Consider the following 20,786-nt stretch of genomic DNA (forward strand, 5'->3'; position numbering starts at 1 on the left):
CCTACAGGTTCCTGAACTCTGCTTGCCACCAAGCCTGAGCAAGCACAAAAAATGTGGAATGTGCCCCTCTTGTCAGCTTGTCCTGGGAATCAGCTGACCACAGTGGGCACTCTCCTGTCAGACCCCACTGGTCATTCCCCTGCTTGTGCAGCTTCTCCTCCACAGATTCTACTTATCTTGGCTTGCCTCCTCCTTACCCTATCTATAAACCAAAAACCTTCTTCTGTTTGGTTTTGAGATGCTTGCAGATTTCTGAGATGGGAATTTTCTCCCGATTGCAATAGTCTTTCTTTCTAATTAGTCTCTCCCTATCTAATTCTAGATTTGTTTTTATTTGATGCAGCAACAGTGAAGCTTGACCTTGATCTCATACCATATACCAGAATAAATTTCAACTAGATTAAAGGTTAAAGTAGAAAAATTTAAAACAATAAAAATGAAATAAATGTTAAGACTATCTTTTTAGGACTACCTGGAATGGGGAAGGGGGACCATACAAGACAGGAAATACAGAAGCCAGAAAAGAAAACTTATTTTTGATGAAAGAATACATTTTTCTAATTACAGATCAAAGGACAACTACAAATGCAAAGGGCAAAAAGAGTTAGGGGAAAAATATTGCAATGCCACTAACTAACAAAGACTTAATAATATCCCTAGTGTACAAAGAGCTCCTACAAATTGATAAGAAAAAGACAAATCATTCCAAAGAAAATTGGACAAAGGATATGAAGATTTGCAGAAGAGAAAATCTAAATGGTCAACAAACAGAAAAAGATCTTCAGTTGCACAAGTAGTCAGGAAAATGCAAATTAAAGCAGTTAAATTAGCCCTCTGATTGGCAAAAATTAGAGTATCAACATTCAGTGCTAGAGAAGATTTGCCTTGATGGACTCATATTTTGCTGGTGGGAGTAGGAAATGTTAAAAATCTTTTGGGCAAGTTATTTGGCTGTATCTATTCAACAACACAATAGCCTTACTTGTATTTAATAATAAAACTTGAAAATATAGGAAGCAAAAATTCACTGGTGAAATGAAACCCTGACTTATCAATACAGTGGGAAATCTCTCTCAGTAACTCAGGGAGCAAGCAGAAGAAAATCATCAGGAATGATACACACATTTTAAAAAAAAATTTTATTGGAGTATAGTTGATTTACAGTGTTGTGTTAGTTTCAGGTGTACAGCAAAGAGGAACAATAGACACATTTTAAACAGCCCAACTAACAAGCTTAAACCAATAAACATATACGCTAAACCCAACTACTGGAAAATATATGGTTTTTTCAATCAAGAGATGAAACATTTTTGAAAACTGGGCCTGTACTTGAAACTTAAGGCAAATTTCGACTCAACATCATTCAGACAACATTCTCAGATCACAGTGCAATTAAGTTAGAAATCACTAACATCGAGATTAACTTTGTGTTTGAGGAAATGAAAAATGGTGTTAGGAACTGTAAAATTTTCTGCACTCCCTCTAAGTTCCTTCTTTAATCGTTAAGTATGAGAACAGAATACAAAAGAATGAGATGGGCCAAATCAAAAACAGCTCCCTTCAGCAGCATTCCACCCGAGGACCAAAGCCCACCAAACTTGCAGCTGGCACTTGGCTGCTTTTGTTTCCTTCTATAAAATTCCTATCCCATATAAAACTCTCCATGCTCCAGGAGACACTGCGCAGGGCTGTTCTTGTCTCAGCAGCCTGAATAAAGTCACCATGCCCTTGACATTTGAGTCTCAGAGAATTTTTGCATGTTCAACACTGGACTTCTAAATAATTCTTGGGTCAAAGGGGGGAAAATTACAAATTAGCACTTGAAACTGAACACTAATGAAAATGCAACAAATCAAAACTTGGATCTTTAGAAAAGAAGTTTAAACTTCATGCTTCTATAAGGAAACTGGGAAGGCTGATTACTCGAGTTTTTAAAAAATTGGATGACATACCCCACCACTGATGTCACAAGCCCCCCCACCCCGCCCAGCTCAATGGCTCCCTGCACAGATGCTTGGTTTCTGGCGCTCAATCACCTCAGCTCCCTGCGCCCAGAGTGGTTAAACTCTCGCTGCGGGCGACTTCCGCTTCCTGGCCTAAATCTGACACGTACTATTACCCCCGTGGCAACTACCCAGGGTCGGTGACAGCCAGAGCCGGGCGATGCCCCCAGCCGACGGGTGGACAGAGGCGCCATCAGGTGGGCACGTAGCGGCGCCCCGGACCCTGCCGCCGCGAGCCGCCTGCGCCGATCGGGGGCCATTCCGCACCCCGAGAAGTGGAGCGGGGGCTGGGGCGGGGGCCGGCCAGTGTCTGGGCCGGTGCCTTGGAGGTGTCTTTCTAGCTAGGATGGGGGAGAGGCGCAAGGGGGGTTGCAACGCGCGAAGATGCCGCGACTCCCCGGGGATACGGCTTGAGGGCGGGGCCCCGAGCGCAGAGAAAGGAAGGCGCCAGGCCCGCGCCTCGGGGTAATGGTGGAGCATGCGGCGTAGGAGGGAGGAGTCCAGGATCCGCAGCCGGATCTGCCGGGCCCGTTCGGCTCCCGGGAAGCCCCACCGGGGAAGGTCTGGCGGGGGACCGCCGGCTCCGGCGCAGCAGAGATGCCCACCCTCCCAAGATGGCGACTCCCGGAGAGACACTCCCAAGGGGACAGCCATGTTAGTGGCCTGACAAAGTCACTAAAGAAAATCGGAAAGCCCGCCTCTCCTCCGACACACACAGACACGCACACGCACTGACACCTAGTGAGTGCACCCAGTGTAATTGGGGGCTAACGGCCGCTTCCGCGCCGACACTGAGCATGTGCAGTGCGAAGTCCAGAAACGTGGGAGTCCCGCAGAGGCAGTTTCAATACTTCTGGCTCCGGGACTGAGTTTAACAGAGGCTGCGATTTAGGGCCAGTAGAACGTTGACATAATTATGGGGGTGTTACGACATGGCTTTCGGGCTCAGTGGTGGTACTCTGTGGGGTGAGTGATGGGGCTTTTCTGGAGTCACTTATGAGGAGGTGCGTAGAGTGATAGGGGTTTGTGGGTGAATGGTGGGGGCAGTAGGGAAAGTAATAGGTAGTCTGTGGGGTGAGTATTGGGGGGTCTGTGAGGTCATAGTGATGCAGGGTCTATAGGGTGAGCAGAGCGATGAGGAGTCTGTGGGGTGAGTGATAAGGATCCTCGGAGGCCACTGATGGGGTATGTGGAGTAAGTGACTGGGTCTGTGGGATAAGCGATGGAGGTTTGTGGGCTGAGTGATCAGGTGTTAAGTGCAGTAAGGAATGGGGACTGTGGTGTGAGTGATACAGCCTCGGAGGTGTGATGTGTGCTCTTTGGGGTTAGTGCTGGAGTTCCTGTGGGGCGAAGGATGGGGGTTCTGTGGAGTGTCATAGGGGGTTAGTGGGGTAAGTGATGGAGGGTTCTGTGAGATGAATGATGGGAGTTCAGTGGGGTAAGTGATGAGGGTCTTTGAGGAGAGTAATGGGTGGTCTGTGCAGTGAATGATGGAGAGCCTGTGGAGTGAGTAATGGAGAGTGAATGAGTGAGTGAGTGATGGAGAATTTTTGAGGTGAGTGATGAGGGCCGTGGGATGAGTGCTGCAGAGTCTATGAGGTATATGATGGGGTTTATTGGGTGGATGGTCAAGGTTTCTGTGGTGTGAGTGATGGAGCTCTGTGGGTGGTCTTAGGATTGAGATGGGATTGTTTCAAAAACCTACCTTTGATCTTTTTGGTCCTCCTGTATCTTTGTTTTCTGTGTCATTAGTTTCTGCCCTTGATTTCATTATTTATTTTCTTTGGGTTTTTTCTTTTATTCTTATTTTTAAATTCCTAAATTGAATGCTTATCTCATTAATATTCTATCATTTTCTTTTACAGTATAAGCATTAAGTTCATGAATTTTTCTCTAAGAACACTTGAGCTCCATGTCACAAGTGTTGATATGTAACATTTCCACCATAGTTTATTAATAATGTTTTCTAATTTTTGTTGTGGTTTTCTCTCTGATCCCTTAGTTATTTAGATATGAGATTTTGATTTCCCAAAAAGTTGTAATTTTTAAAATTGATTTCTAAATTATAGCCAGAGACTGTCATCTGAGTCATTATTAGGTGCAGGAATGGATGTTCCTTGAAGTGGATGGTATGTACTGAAATTTAAGTCCAAAACTTTTGTAAAATTGCAACTCCCACCAGCAACATATAAAAGGGCTCTTTCCAAAATCATCTCCCACACTGAATGTTGCTGCACTTTTTAATTTCTGCCATTCTGAGGGCCAAACACAACAGTATGTAGCTTACCTTGATGTGCATTTTCCTGACAACTGGTGGCTGAATATCTTCTCATATTTATTGGCCTTTGAAATTTTTAAAAATTTTCATATCCTTTGCTCTTTTTTTTCTTTATGTAGTTTATCTTACTAATTTGTGGATATTAACCTTCTGTCATTTATTGTAATTTTTTCCCTTTATCTCTCTTTGTATCTTGATTTTTGAAAGGTGTATTCACATATAATTAGAAAAAAATAATTATCTGATTAGGTAATTTTTCCTTAACAAGTTCTGAATATCGTGTCTTGCCTAGTGGGTTCTCCCTGCTTTGTGCTTAAATAAATACATGCCTTAAATTTAAATTTTTATTGTTTTAAAGTTAAATTGTAATCCAACTGGAAAATTCTGGTGTGTGGTGTGAGATGAGATCAAAGTTTCTGTTTTTCATTTGGATAGAAAATTTGCCAGCACGAATCATTAACTAAATACCCTTTTCTAACTCAGTTAAATGCCACTTTTGTCACATAAATTCCCAAATGTATATCGTTCTATTTCTGAACTCTATTTTTTCTTCTGATATATGTATCTACTCCCTTTCAAAAAATTGTTTTGACTTTAGAAATACTTTTAATATTGAATAGTGCTAATCCCCTCCCTGTTCCTTTTTTTTTGGTTGTTTTCTTTAATCTTTTTTAGCATTTATTCTTCCACATAAATGTTGAAAACATTTTATTTCACTTAAAAAGCAACGATTAAAACTATATTTTACAATTTTCTTCTTATAGATTCAGAACCTTTTTTGAAAAGTTCATTCTTAAATATTTTAAATTTGATATCATCACAGTGAATAGCACATTTCTCTATTTCCATGGAAATAATACATAAATTTTAAAATTTTTATTTCTTTTTTGCATTTTATTTCTTATCCAATCCAATTATCACATTCTCATGTGAATTCTAGTTGCATTTTATGGTCTCTTAGTTTTCCTAGATATAATATCATGTCACATCCAATTAACAATGATACTCTCTCTTCCTTTCAAATATTTATTCTGATTACTTCATCTTCTCCTATTGCATTAGCTAGAGCTTTCAGAACAATGTTGAGTGATACTTGATAGAGGGTATCCCTATCTTGTTGCTAATTTGAAAGTGAAGGTTATTCATTCATTCATTCAACAAACATTTGTTGAATACCTTCACCTTTCCAGATACTGGGTTTGAAATCCTGCATGGCCACTTACTAGCTACATGACCTTTTTTTTCCTAACAGCTTTATTGATATAATTCACCTACCATAAACTTCACCATTTAAAGCTTACAATTCAATGGTTGTTAGTATATTCAAGGAGTTGTGCAAGCCACCATCATAATCCAATTTTAGAACATTTCATCACCCCAAAAGGAAACATCGTACTCATTCCTCATTCCCACCCCATACCTCCAGCTGCAGACAGCCACTAATTTACTTTCTGTTTCTATAAATTTGCCTATTCTAGACCTTTCATACACATGGAATCAAACAATATATGATCTTTGGTGACTATCTTCTTTCACTTAGCATGTTTTTAAGATTCATCTGTGCTATAGCTTGTATCAGTACTTCATTCTTTATTACTGAATAATATTCCTTTGTATGGATATACCACAGTTTGTTTATCCATTCATCAGCTGATGGACATTTGGTTTGTTTTCACTTTTTGGTTACTATGAATAATGTTGATGTGAACATTTGTGTACAAGTTTTTGTGTGGATGTATGTTTTCATTTCTCTCGGAAGTGGAATTGCTAGATCATATGGTACCTTTGAAGAACTGCCAAACTGTTTTTGGCATTTTACATCCCACAGCAATATATGAAGGTTCCAATATGTCATATCCTCATCAACACTTAACAAGTCTTTTTTTTTTATTCTAGCCATCTTAGTGGGTGTGAAGTGGTATCTCATTGTGGTTTTGATTTCTATTTCCCTAATGAATGTTGAGCAACTTTTCATGTTTGCAATGGACTAAATGTTTATGTGCCCCTCCCATTCTATGTTGAAATCCTAACCCACGGTGTGATGGTATAAGGAGGTGAGGCCTTTTGGAGGTGATTAGGTCATGAGGGTGGAGCCCTCATGAATGGGATTAGTACCCTTATAAAGGAAACCTCAGAGAGCCCCCTTCCACCTTTTGCCATGTGAGGACACAGCAAGAAGATAGCCATCTATGAATCGGGAGGCAGGTTCTCACCAGACACCCAGTCTGCTGACATTTGAGCTTGGATTTCCCAGCCTCCAGAACTGTAAGAAATAAATGTTTGCTGTTTAAGCCACCCAGTTTATCGTAGTTCATTACAGTAGCCTGAACACACTAAGACAATGTGTTTAATTGACCATTTGTATGTCTTCTCTGGAGAAATATTGGTTCAAATTCTTTGCCTATTTTTTAATTGGATTATTTGTCTTTGTATCATTGAGTTGTAAGCATCCTTTATATATTCTGGATACAAGTCCCTGGTCAGATATGTGATTTGCATATATTTTCTCCCATTTTATGGGTGTCTTTTCACTTTCTTGGTGGTGACCTTGTAGCACAAAAGTTTTTAATTTTTATGAAGTCTAATTTATCTATTTTTGTTACTGTTGCTTGTGCTTTTTTAAAAACATCTTTATTGCAGTATAATTGCTTTACATTATTGTGTTAGTTTCTGCTGTATAACAAAGTGAATCAGCTATACATATACATATATCCCCATATCCCCTCCCTCTTGCGTCTCCTCCCACCCTCCCTATCCCACCCCTCTAGGTGGACACAAAGCACCAAGCTGGTCTCCCTATGCTATTTGGCTGCTTCCCACTAGCTATCGGTTTTACATTTGGTAGTGTATATATGTCCATACCACTCTTTCACTTTGTCCCAGTTGCTTGTGCTTTTGATGTCATAGATGTTCCTTTCCCCATTGAATTGTATTGAAACACTTATCTAAAATCAACTGAACATGAGTGTAAAGGCTTATTTATGAATTCTCAATTCTATTTCACTCATCTATATGCCTCCTTTATGCCAGTACCATGCTGTGTTGATTTATGTAGCTTTGTAGCAAGTTTTTAAATAGAGAAATGTGTGTCCTCCAACTATGTTCTTATTCAGTGTTTTGGCTATTCAGGTTCCTTGCATTTCTATCTGAATTTCAGGATGAGCTCATTACCCTCTGCAAAAATGCCCCGGGGATTTTGATAGGGATTGTGTTAAACCTGTACAACATTTAGGGGAATATTGCCATTTTAATGATATTAAGTCTTTTTATCTGGGCATTTTTTTTAGCATAATGTTTTCTGGTGATTTTGGGGGTAGTTGTTGTAGTATTTACACAGTTCTTTAATGTTCTTATTTTAATTTGTATTTTTATTAGGAATAACTCCTGAATTGTGTCAGATGCTTTTTGATATTAACAGCCTTTTGGTATTATTCTCTTTAATTGGTTGTTGTAATGAATTACATTGATGTGTAATGTGGCCGCATCTTTGCCTTCCTGGAAGAATTCTGTTTGGTCAAGGGGAATTTTTCTTATAAGATACACTTGGATTTGAATTAGTAATATTTTATTTAAAATTTTTGCCACTATAAGAAAACTGCTTATAGTTTTCTTTTTTCTTTTTTTTTGTACTATATTTAACATGTGTTGGTATTAAGGTTATGGCAGTTTTTAAGAGGAATTCAGGAGATTTCTATCTTTTTATATGTTAAAATGGCATAGAAATTATCTTCTTTTTAAAGTTCAGTTATAAACACACTTAGAACTGGTGCCTTTTAAAATGGTAAATTTTAATTATTTTATTTTCTCTAATTACTGGTCTTTACAGATTTCTTCTTTTGGGGGGTTTAATTTTGGTGGTTTATGTTTGCTAGGGATTTTATATTTTCATAGAGTGGCACATAATGCTTAAATTATTCTGGTCACTTCTACATCTGTGGTAGTAGTTCCTTTTTCGTTCCTAAAACTGTGTGACTATATGTGTGATATGTGAGTGTGTGTGTGTGTACACGTATATTTCCTTCTCTTTTACCTTTATCAGGTTTCTCATGAATATTTTATTTTCTTTTTCTAATTTCTTAAGTTTAGCACTTAATTCATTTATCTTTGGCTTTTCTTTTTAAATATTAAAAACATTTTAGGCTAAAATATCCCTTAAATATAACTTTAGCCATGTCTCAAAATTAGGTATGAAGTTTATAATTTTATTATTGAATTTATCTTCAATTCTGCCATGTTTGTCTGTTTGTTTAATTATTTATTGGCTGCACCATGTGGCATGTGAGATCTTAGTTCACTGACCAGGGATCGAACCTGCGCCCCCTGCAGTGGAAACTCAGAGTCTTAACCACTGGACCGCCAGGGAAGTCCCAATCCTGCCATGTTTAGAGAATATTTCTTTTTCCCCCAGCTTTATTGAGACATACTTGACATATAACATTGTATAAGTTTAAGGTGTACAGTGTGTTGATTTGATACATTTGTATATTGCAAATTGATTATCACCATAGTGTTAGCTAACACTTCCTTCATGTCACATAATTACCACTTTGTGTGTGTGTGTGATATGAACATTTAAGATCTACTCTCTAGACAATATTCGAGTATATGATACTATATCATTAGCAATAATCACCATGTTGTACCTTAGATTTTCAGAACTTGTTTATCTTATAACTGGAAGTTTGTACCCTTTGACCAACATCTCCCCATTTCCCCCACCCCCTAGCCCCTAGTAACCATCACTCTACTTAGAGAATATTTCTTTCTTTCTTTTTTTTTAATTGAAGTATAGTTGATTTACAATGTTGTGTTAGTTTCAGGTGTACAGCAAAGTTATTCAGTTATATATATATTTTTTCAGATTATTTTCCATTATAGGTTATTACAAGATATTGTATATAGTTCCCTGTGCTATGCAGTAAATTCTTATTATCTATTTTATGTGTAGTAGTTTGTATCTGTAGAGACTATTTCTTAACTGCAAACTAGTTTTGGTCATTTGGTTATCTTTTAATTCTGTATTTTTTATTGAAATATAATTGTCATATAACATTGTGTAAGTTTAAGGTATACAGTGTTTTGATTTAATATGTTTATAAATTTATAAATTACAACATGATTACCACAGTAGCTTTAGCTAACACCTCCATCCTGTCACATAATTATCATTTCTTTTCTGTGGTGAGGATGTTTAAGACATAGTCTCTTAGCAATTTTGATTCTATATTTCTGATTTTTGTAGGATTGTTGTCAATATAGCCTGCCAAAACTCTAATTTTTAAGAAATATCAACATTTTTTTCTTTGAGTCCAAGTTACACAATTTAAAAAGTTTTTTTAACTGTGCCGTGAGTCTAAAAGAAGAGTATATTAATTGGACAGAATTAAATCTAGCACTGATTATATTTTTCAAATCCTCTTTACTTCTTTTTTTGGTCTACTTGACCCATTATATTACAATAAAATTTCCCAGCATAATTGTGGTTTTTAAAAACTTTTTATTATGAAATAATTATAGATTCATACGAAGTTGCAAACATAAGACAGAGAAATCCCATGTACCCTTTACCCAGTTCCCCCCAATAGTTACATCTTATAAAATCATAATACAGTATAAAAATTTAACATTGGTACAATGTGTGTGCCTGATTCCTTGTCATTTTGCCATGTGTGTAGATTCGTGTAATGACCACCACAATCAAGATACAGAGCTATTACCCTTTTTGTACTTTTCACCCCCACCATCATCCCTAACCTTTGGCCACCAATAATCTGTTTTCCATCTCTATAATTTTGTTATTTTGAGAATGTTACATAAATGGAACAATACAGTATGTGGCCTTTGAGATTGTCTTTTTTTTCACTCAGCATAATGTCCTTGAAAACCATCCTTACAACTATCGTTGTAATGATAGTTCATTTCTTTTTATTGCTGAGTAGTATTCCATATTATAGATGTACTACAGTTTGTTTAACTATTCATCTACTGAGGGACATTTTGGTTGTCCCCAGTTTGGGGCTATTACAAATAAAATTGCTATGAACAATTGTACAGATTTTTGTGTACATGTAAGATTTCATTTCTCTAGAATGAATGCCCAGAAGTGCAATTGCTGGGTCACTTTTTTAAAGAAACTGCCAAACTGTTTTCCAGAGTGTCTGTACCACTTTACATTCCCACTGACAACATATGAGAGATCGTTTTTCTGCATTTTCTCCAGAATTTGGTATTGTTGCTATTTAAAACATTTTTAGCTGTTTTAATAGGTGTGCAGTGATTATATCATCATTGTCTTAATTTGCATTTCCTTAATGGCTAATGACATTGAACATCTTTAAAAAAATTTTTTTTATTTTTACACACTTTTAAAAGTTTACTTTCCACTTACAGTTATTACAAAATATAGGCTATATTCCCCGTGTTGTACAATACACCTTTGAGCCTATCTTACACCCAATAGTTTGTACCTCCCACTCTCAGACCACTATATTGCCCCTCTTCCCCACACTGGTAACCACTAGTTTGTTCTCTATATCTGTGAGTCCACTGCTTTTTTGTTTTATTCACTAGTTCATTGTATTTTTTAGATTCCACATATAAGCAATATCATACAGTATTTATCTTTCTCTGTCTGACTTATTTCACTTAGCATAATGCCCTCCAAGTTCATCCATGTTGCTGCAATGACAAAATTTCATTATTTTTTATGGCTGAGTTGTATTCCATTGTGTATATATATATATATATCTTTATCTATTCATCTGTTGATGGACACAGGTGGTTTCCATGTTTTAGCTATTGTGAATAGTGCTGCTATGAACATTGGGGTTTATGTATCTTTTCGAATTAGTGTTTTTGTTTTTTTCAGATATATATCCAGGAGTGGAATTGCTGGGTCATCTGGTAGTTCTATTTTTAGTTTTCTGAGAAACCTCCGTACCATTTTCCACAGTGGCTACACCAGTTTACATTCCCACCAACAGTGTACAAGGGTTCCTTTTTCTCCACAAACTTGCCAACATTTGTTTTTTGTAGACTTTTTGATAATAGCTCTTCTGACAGGTGTGAGGTGATATCTCATTGTGGTTTTGATTTGCATTTCCTTGATGATTAGTGATGTTGAGCATCTTTTCATGTGCCTGTTGGACCTCTGCATTTCTTCTTTGGAAAAATGTCTATTCAGTTCTTCTGCTCATTTTTTAATTGGTTTTTTTGTTTTTTTGATGTTGAGTTGTATGAGCTGTTTATATATGTTGGATATTAATACTTTATCAGTCACCTCATTTGCAAATATTTTCTCCCATTCAGTAGGTTGTCTTTTCATTTTGTCGATGGTTTCCTTTACTGTACAAAAGCTTTGAACATCTTTTTAAACATTGACATTGAACATCCTTTAATTTTTTTTTACTTAAAATATATTTTGAGATATAGATTCACATGCAGTTGTAAGAAATAATACAGTGATCCCTGTGCACTTTGCCCAGTTTCCTCCAATGGTGACATTTTACAAAATTAAAGTATAATATGCCAACCAGAATTTTGACCTTGATACAATTCAACCATCTTATCCAGATTTCCCCAGTTTTACTCATACATGTATGTGTATATGCATGTACCAAGTTTTATACAATTTTATCACCTGTGTAGGTTTGTGTGTCCATCACCATAGTCAAAATACTGAACAGATCCAACATCACAAGGATCCCTAGTGTTGCCCTTTTATAACCACACCTATTTCCCTCCTGTCTCCACTACCCTTGGAAACCACTAACCTGTGCTCCATGTCTAAAATTTTTCATTTCAAAATTGCTATATTAATCAAATCATACAGTACATAAACTTTTGAGGTTGGCTTTTTTCACTTAGCATCATGTTCTTAAAAACCATCCAAGTAGCGTGAGTATCAACAGTTCATTCCTTTTTCTTGTTGAATAGCACTCCTTGGGGTGGATGTACCACAGTTTGTTTAACCAGTCGCTTGTTGAAGGACATCTGGACTGATTCCAGTTTTGAGCTATTACCAGTAAAGCTGCTATGAACATTCATGTACAGATTTTTTGTGTAAACATAAGCTTTCATGTCTCTGGGATAAATGCTCAAGAGTACTATTGCCGGGCTGTATGGTAATTGCATGCTTAGTTTTATAAGAAACTACCAAACCGTTTCCCACCAGCAGTGTAGGAGAGATAAAGTTTTTCTTCAACCTCATCAGCATTTTGTGTTGTCACTATTTTTTATTTTAGCCATTCTGACATATGTATAGTGATATCTCATTGTAGTTTTCATTTTCATTTCCCTGGTAAATAATATGGAACCCCTTTTCATATGCATATTTGCCATCTGTATATCCTCTTTGGTGAAATATTTGCTCATGCGTTTTGCCTATTTTCTAATTGAATTGTTTGGATGATTTTACTGTTGAGTTTTGAGAGTTCTTTACATATTCTAGATACCAGTCTTTTGTCAGTTATGTTGTCTTCAAGTATTTTTCCCAGTCAGTAGCTTGGCTTTTCATCCTCTTCATCCTTTCCATCCTTTGGTCTTTTTCAGAGCAAAAGTTTTTAAATTTTTGGCAAGACCCGGTTTATCAGTGTTTCCTTTTATGGATTATGCTTTTGGTGTCCAGTCTAAAAACTTTGTCATTCTCTGATTCTCTGACAGCAACTGAATGTCCAACAATTCAATTCAATTTTGACACTACCTACCTGGAGTTAGCATCAGATCCCATAAGTTAAAGGGCTCAATCCCACAAGACTGCCCCCACTTCAGATGCCAGTCACTGCAAGTCCCAGGCCACCCATACTTCTGATTTACCGGCTATAAATTGGGGGTTCCCAGGACCTCTTCTTCAGGTTCAATAATTTGCTAGACTAGCTCACAGAGATCAGGAAAACACTATGTTTACCAGTTTATTATAAAGGATACAACTCAGGAACAGCCAGATGGAAGAGATACACAGGGCAAGGTATGGGGGGAGAGGCACAGAGCTTCCATGCCCTCTCTGGACATGCCTTCCTCCCAACACATCTGTGTTCAACCTGGAAGCTCTCCAAACCTCATTATTTAGGGATTTTTCTGGAGGGGGTTATATGGAGGCTCCATCATGTAGAAGCCATTGATTAAATCATTGGCCATTGGTGATTGAACTCAATCTCCAGCTCCTCTCCCCCTGCCTAGGAGGGAGGTGGTGGTGGGGGAGTGGGACTGAAAGTTTCAACCCTCTAATCAAACCCTATAACCAAATGATTGGTTCCTTTGGCAACCAGCCCCCACCCTAAAGTTATCTAAGAACCCACCAAGAGTCCCTTCATCAGCATAAACTCAGGCATGTTGGAAGGGGCTTGTAAGGAATAACAAACTAACAAAAGGTGCTCTTATCACTCCTATCACTTAAGAAATCTCAGGGCTTTTAAGAGATCTGTGCCAGGAACAAAAACCAAATATATATTTCTTATCATACCACACTCTGTCTAGCCCTAAATCCTTAAGATTTTCTCCTATGTTTTTTCTAAAAATTTTATAGTTTTACATTTTACATTTAAGTCTGTCATCCATTTTGAGTTAATTTTTGTGTAAGGAGTGAGGTTTAGGTTGAGGTTCCTTTTGCCCTGAATGTACAGTTGTTCTAGCACCATTGACTTGTTTTGCATCTTTGTAAAAATATCAGTTGGCCATACTTACGTGGGGCTATTTCTGGATCCTCTATTCCGTTCCATTGATCTGTGTCTGTCCCTCTGCCAAAACCACAGTCTTGATTACTGTACCCATGCAGTAAGCTTTAATATCTATTAGAGTGATTCTCCCACTTTATTCTTCTTCAAGACTGGTTTAGCTATTCTAGGGGCTGTGCCTTTCCATATAGATGTTAGAATATGCTTGTCTGTGGATGTTGAACATATTCTCATGTGCTTATTTGCCCTCCATATATTCTTTTTGGTGAAATGTCTCTTCATGCCTTTTGCCCATTTTCTAATTGGGTTGTTTGTTTCTTCAATGTTGAATTTTGAGAATTCTTATTATGTTATAAATATGAGTCTTTTGTCAAATAAGGGGTTTGTGAATATTTTCTCTCAGTCTGCCGCTTGTCATTTCATCCTCTTAAGAGTGTCTTTTGTAGAGCCACAATTTTTAATTTTGATGAAGTCAAATTTATCTATTTTTTCTTTTAAAAGATTATGTTTTTGGTGTCATATCTAAGAACTCTTCATTAAGCCCTAAGTCCTGATGATTTTCTCTTCTGTTGTCTTCCAACAGTTTTATAGTTTTACGTTTTACATATAAATCTATGATCCATTTTGGGTTAATTTTTTATAAAGTGTGATATTTAGAATAAGATTCATTTTTGGTTTTTGTTTCATTTTTATTTGTTTTTTGCTTATGAGTGTCCTATTACTCTAGCACCATTTGTTGAAAATACATTGAATTGTTTTTGTACCTTTGTAAAAAAATTAGTTGACTATGCTTGTTTCTGGGTCCTCTATTCTGTTCCGTTAATCTATGTGCCTATCCCTTCATCTATACCACATTGTCTTGATTCCTATAGTTCAATAAAAAGTATTGAAATCAGGTAGATTTATTTTTCCCACTTTATTCTTTGTCAGAATTGTTTTAGCTATTCTAGATCCATTGTCTTTCCGCATAGATTTTAGAATAATTTTGCCTATATCTACAAAAAATTCTTGCTGAGATTTTGATAGAAATTATATTAAGTCTGTATATCAACGTGTGGAGAATTGGTATTTTTACTAAGTTGAGGCTACCAAGCCATAAACACAGTATCTCCCTCCATTTATTTAGATCTTTGTTGACTTCTTTCATCAACGTTTTGTAGTTTTCAGCATATGAGCCCTCTACATGTTTTGTTACATTTACACCTAAATATTTCATTTTCTGAGTGATATAAAGTATTGTTTTATGTTTTGGTTTTGGTTTTGGTTTAGTTTTGTTTTTGGTTTGTTTTTTTTGGCTGCGGGATCTTAGCTCCCAGACCAGGGATTGAACCCATGCCCCCTGCAGTGGAAATGCGGAGTCTTAACTGCTGGACTGCCAGGGAAATCCCTAAAGTATTGTATTTTTAACTTGTTTCATTAAGTTCATTTGTAGTGTGTAAAAATACACCTGATTTTTTGTTTGTTTCCAGGACAGAGTATGTCTTTATAGTGTTAGAAAAGTCATATCCACCAGATACAATGGCTGTTTACATTGAAAGTTCTGCATCAACTTTAACAAAAACATAGACTCTGTCCATTTCCCCTATTTTAGATTACAAGCAGTCTTCTTAAATCGATTTTGAAAGAAGGCATATAATAAATAAATTAATTAAAATTATTTAATTATAACATACTCCACACGGAATACCATCCTCCTAGTACTTCACCATGATTTCATGTAGTTTCGTTCCAGTGCGATTATTTTGCACTCTTCTTTAGGAATATTTCTGTCTGAGGATTACCTTGCTTGCATTTGGCTGTGTCCCAGGTTTCCTTCAGAACACATTGACAAACCGACTCTGGGGACACCTTATGATTCTGCAAGCCATTACAAGAAAATGAACTGATTTTTGTGTGTTGTTCTTGTAACTGTAACCTTGCTGAAGCCACTTATTACTTCTAGAAGTTTTTGTGTAGGTTCCTTGGGATTTTCTGTGTAGACCATCTTATCATCTGCAAATAGGGACCGTTTTATTTCTTCTTTTTCTATTTGTATGGCTTTTAGTTGGTTTTCTTGCCTCATTGCACTGGATAGAACTTTTATTACTGTGTTGAATAAGAGTGGTGATAGTTGATGTCATGCCTTGTTCCTGATCTTAGGGGGCAAGCATTCAGTCTCTGACTATTGAGTATGATGTTTCTTGTAGTTTTTGTGTTTTGTGGGGTTTTTTTTGTAGATTTAAAAAAATCTAGTTGACAAAGTTTCCCTCTATTTCATGTTTTCTGAGAGTTTTTATCATGAATGGGTGTTGGATTTTGTCAAAACCTTTTTCTGCATCAATTGATATGATCATATGATTTTTCTTGTTTAAGCTGATAATATGGTGGATTACATTGATTTTCAAATATTGAACTAGTCTTGTGTTCTTGGAATAAACTCCACTTGGTCATGGTGTATAATTCTTTTTATGTATTGTTGAATTATATTTGCTGATATTTTGTTTAGAATTTTTGCATCTATGTTCATGAAGGTCTCCAGTTTTCTTTTGTTGGACTTTTTTGAGGGTAGCGTTAGATAAGGAGATAATTCATCAAGACACATCCTATTTTCAAATACAGGTGATGATAAAATGTGCAAAATTTGCTGTGCAAACTACATATAAACCCAGCAGGAAAATATTAGCACATCAATAATGTATTTTTTGTACTCTTTGTCTAGTTTTTTTTTTGTTGTTGTTTGTTTGTTTTTTTATTCGGTACGCGGACCTCTCACTGTTGTGGCCTCTCCCGTTGTGGAGCACAGGCTCCGGACGTGCAGGCTCAGTGGCCATGGCTCACGGGCCTAGCTGCTCCACAGCACGTGGGATCTTCCCGGACCGGGGCACGAACCCGTGTCCTCTGCATCAACAGGCAGACTCTCAACCACTGCGCCACCAGGGAAGCCCTCTTTGTCTAGTTTTGCTATCAGGTTTTATGGAATGAGTTAGGAAGAATTCCCTCTTCTATTTTCTGGGTAAGATAGTGTGGAGTTGGTGTTAATTCTTTTTGAAAAGTTTGTGGAAATCTCCATTGAAACCATTTGGGCCCAGAGACTTCTATTTCAGTTCTTTTTTTAATTGCAAATTCAATTTCCTTAACAATTATGAAGCTATTCAAATGAACTATTTCATATTGGAAGAGTTGTGGTAGTTTGTACTTTTTGAGGAATTAGACCATTTCATCTAAGTTGTCAAATTTATGTGTGTAAAGTTGTTCATTATATTTTTTAAATTATTCTTTTGATGTCTGCAGGGTCTGTAATGATATCCCCTATTTCATTTTTGATATTAGTCATTTGTGTCTTCTTTGATTTTTCCTTTATCATTCTTACTAGAGGTATGTTTATTTTATTGTTCTTTTTTTTGGAGAACCAGCTCTTTGTTTCATTGGTTTTCTCTGTTGTTTCCCTGTTTTCAATTTCATTGATTTCTGCTTCTACTTTTATTATTTCCTTTCTTCTGCTGGCTGTGGGTTTACATTGCCCTTCTTTTTTAGTGTTTTGAAATGAGTTTAGATTATTGATTTAAGGCTTTTTCTCCTTTCAAATGTATACATTTAGGGCTATAAATTTTCCTCACAACTCTGCTTTAGCTTGTACACTGGTTATCAATCCCACGGGAGGACTCTGAACACTTCTGCCCACGGCATCTTGGTATCAGTGTTACCAAGGAAAGCACAACACAGTCAAGCACTGGATGGAACAACACTTTACTCACAAAGAGAAGAGACAGAGCAAGATCAGTTTCAGTAGTGTGCATCAGTTCCTCATGGCTAGCGGGTCCTCCATCAGCCAAATGGCAAATTAGCATTGGAAAAGATGCTCATCTTCATTAGTTAGCAAAGGAATATAAACTAAAGTAAGATACTCCTCACACCTCTCTCATGCCACAGAGGAAGGACTCCCACCCCTCCCCCATGGAGGCTGAAAAATTGAAAGCTAGGGGTGTGCCTAGGGGTCACTGATGTACAAGCTTCAACAGAACAAAGTAGCACACATTAAGTCTGAAATAGGGAAAGATATTCCCACACAAGGCGATAAGCCCAACACGGGCTGGTGGGCTCTTTATCTCTTGGTAAGGAAGTGTTCCAGGCCCAAGGCCCATTCTTATATGGACAAGTGGGAGGTGAAAGACTGCATGCACAAGACTGCCTTTCACAACATAATGGTATCCCACAAATTTTGATATGTTGTATTTTCATTTTTGTTCAGTTCAATATATTTTTTAAATTTCCCTTGAGACTTCCTCTTTGATTCTTGGATTATTTAGAAGTATGTTGTTAAGTTTCCAAGTGTTTGGAGATTCTCCTGTCTTCTTGTTATTAATTACTAGTTTGATTCCATTGTGGTTAGAGAACACACTACATATGATATCAACTCTTTTACATTTGTTGAGGTTTGTTGTATGATCTAGGATATGGTCTATATGGTATATGTTCCATGGGCACTTGAAAAGAATGTGTATTCTGCTATTGATGGGTAGAATGCTCTATAAATGTTGCTTAGATCCTGTTGGTTGATGGTGCTCTTGATTTCTTTTATAACCTTGCTGATTTTCTGTCAAGTTGTTCTATCAATTGTTGAAGGAAGGGTATTGAAGTTTCCAACTATACTTGTGAATTTGTCTATTTCTCCTTTCAGTTCTATCAAAATTTTCTTCACATATTTTGCCGTTCAGTTGCTTGGTGCATATACATTCAGGATTGCTATATCTTCTTGGTAGATTGACCCTTTTATCATTATGCAATGTCCCTATCTGTCCCTGGTAATTTTCTTTATTCTGAAGTCTACTCTATCCAGTAAATCCAATCCTAATTTTGTTTTTCTCTTTTCTTTTTCCTGCCCTTCTTTGGAGTATTTGAACATTTTAAAGAATTCCATTTTGATTTATTCATAGTGTTTTCAGGGGGGTCACTTTATATAGCTTTTTTACTGGATGTTCTATGTATCATGTAATATAAACACAACTTATCAAAATCTACTGATATCATTTTACCACTTCCAGGGAAGTGTGGAACCTTAATTACCTTATGTCCCTTTATCTTCCCATGTTTAAATATTTCCTTTACATGCATTGAGCACCATAATAGATAGTGTTATAATTTTTGCTTCAACTGTCAAACATAATTTAGAAAACTTAGGAGAAGGAAAGTATATACCTATATATTTGCTCTTTCCATATCCTTTCTTCCTTACTGATGTTCCAAGCTTTCTTCCTTTAGAATTTCCTTTCTGGTTAAGGAACTTCCTTTAGCCATTCTTTTATGGTAGGTCTGCTGGCAAAAAAAATCTCTTAGTTTTCCTTTATCTGAGAATGTCTTGATGTCTTCTTCATTCCTGAAGGATATTTTCAGTGGAGATAGGATCCTGGGCTGAAAGTTCAGCATTTGGAAAATGTTGTACCGCTTCCTTCTGGTTTCCAATGAGAAATTTGCTATCATTCAAATTGTTTTTCTTTTATAGATAATGCATCATTTCTCTCCAGCTGCTTTCAGGATTTTTTCTTTCAATTTAGTTTTCATAAGTTTGACTATGATGTGTCTTGGCGTGGATTTTTCTTCTTGTTGTTTGTTGCTGTTGTTTTATCCTGTTTATGTTTCATTCAGCTTCTAGAATATGTAAGTTGATGTCTTTTGCCAAATTTGCAATATTTTCAGCCATTACTTCTTCAAATATTTTTCAGCCCCATACTCTTTCCTCTCCTCTTAGACACCAATGATTTGAATGTCAAATATTTTATTATAGTCTCACATGTCCCTCAGCTGTCTTCATTTTCTTTCCAGTTAATTTTCTCTCTGTAGTTGTTCAGATTGGTTTGTTTCTATTCTGTCTTCAAGTACACTGTTTCTTTTGTCCTCTCCATTCTGTCATTGAGTCCATCCACTGAGTTTTTAAATTTCAGTTACTATATTTTTTAGTTCTAAAATTTCCATTTAGTTCTTCTTTACATCCTCTATTTCTTTGCTGGGATTTTCTATTGTCTCATTTGTGTTGTGTTTTTTCATAATTGCACAATGAAGCATTTTGATGATGGCTGCTCTAAAATCCTTGTCAGATAATTCCAACATCATTATTATCTCAATGTGGGCATCTGTTCATTGTCTTTTCTCTTTTTTAATTTTATTATTATTTTTAACATCTTTATTGGAGTATAATTGCTTTACAATGGTGTGTTAGATTCTGCTTTATAACAAAGTGAATCAGTTATACATACACATATATCCCCATATCTCTTCCCTCTTGCATCTCCCTCCATCCCATCCTCCCTATTCCATGCCTCTAGGTGGTCACAAAGCACTGAGCTGATCTCCCTGTGCTATGTGGCCGCTTCCCACTAGCTATCGGTTTTATGTTTTGGTAGTGTATATATGTCCATGCCACTCTCTCACTTTCTCCCAGCTTACCCTTCCACCTCCCCATGTCCTCAAGTCCATTCTCTAGTAGGTCTGTGTCTTTATTCCCGTCTTGCCCCTAGGTTCTTCATGACCTTTTTTTTTTTTAGATTCCATATATGTGTGTTAGCATAAACTATTTGTTTTTCTCTTTCTGACTTACTTCACTCTGTATGACAGACTCTAGGTCCATCCACCTCACTACAAATAACTCAATTTCGTTTTTGTTTATGGCTGAGTAACATTCCATTGTATATATGTGCCACATCTTCTTTATCCATTCCTCTGTTGATGGACACTTAGGTTGCTTCCATGTCCTGGCTATTGTAAATAGAGCTGCAATGAACATTGTGGTACATGACTCTTTTTGAATTATGGTTTTCTCAGGGTATATGCCCAGTAGTGGGATTGCTGGGTCATATGGTA

The 20,786-nt window shown here is 36.7% G+C and overlaps 1 protein-coding gene across 1 annotated transcript in view; it reads left to right on the forward strand.

Moving 5' to 3' along the window:
- Nucleotides 1-2,094: 2,094 nt before the first annotated feature.
- ZNF41 (zinc finger protein 41) overlaps nucleotides 2,095-20,786 on the forward strand; it is a 58,844-nt gene continuing 40,152 nt past the window's right edge. Inside the window, exon 1 of the mRNA XM_007104179.4 lies at nucleotides 2,095-2,200. The gene's annotated coding sequence lies outside the window, so the exon portion shown is untranslated. The remainder of the gene's footprint in view (nucleotides 2,201-20,786) is intronic.

Source organism: Physeter macrocephalus, chromosome 21 (assembly GCF_002837175.3).
Source record: "Physeter macrocephalus isolate SW-GA chromosome 21, ASM283717v5, whole genome shotgun sequence".
In the NCBI taxonomy this organism is placed as follows: Eukaryota; Metazoa; Chordata; class Mammalia; order Artiodactyla; family Physeteridae; genus Physeter; species Physeter macrocephalus.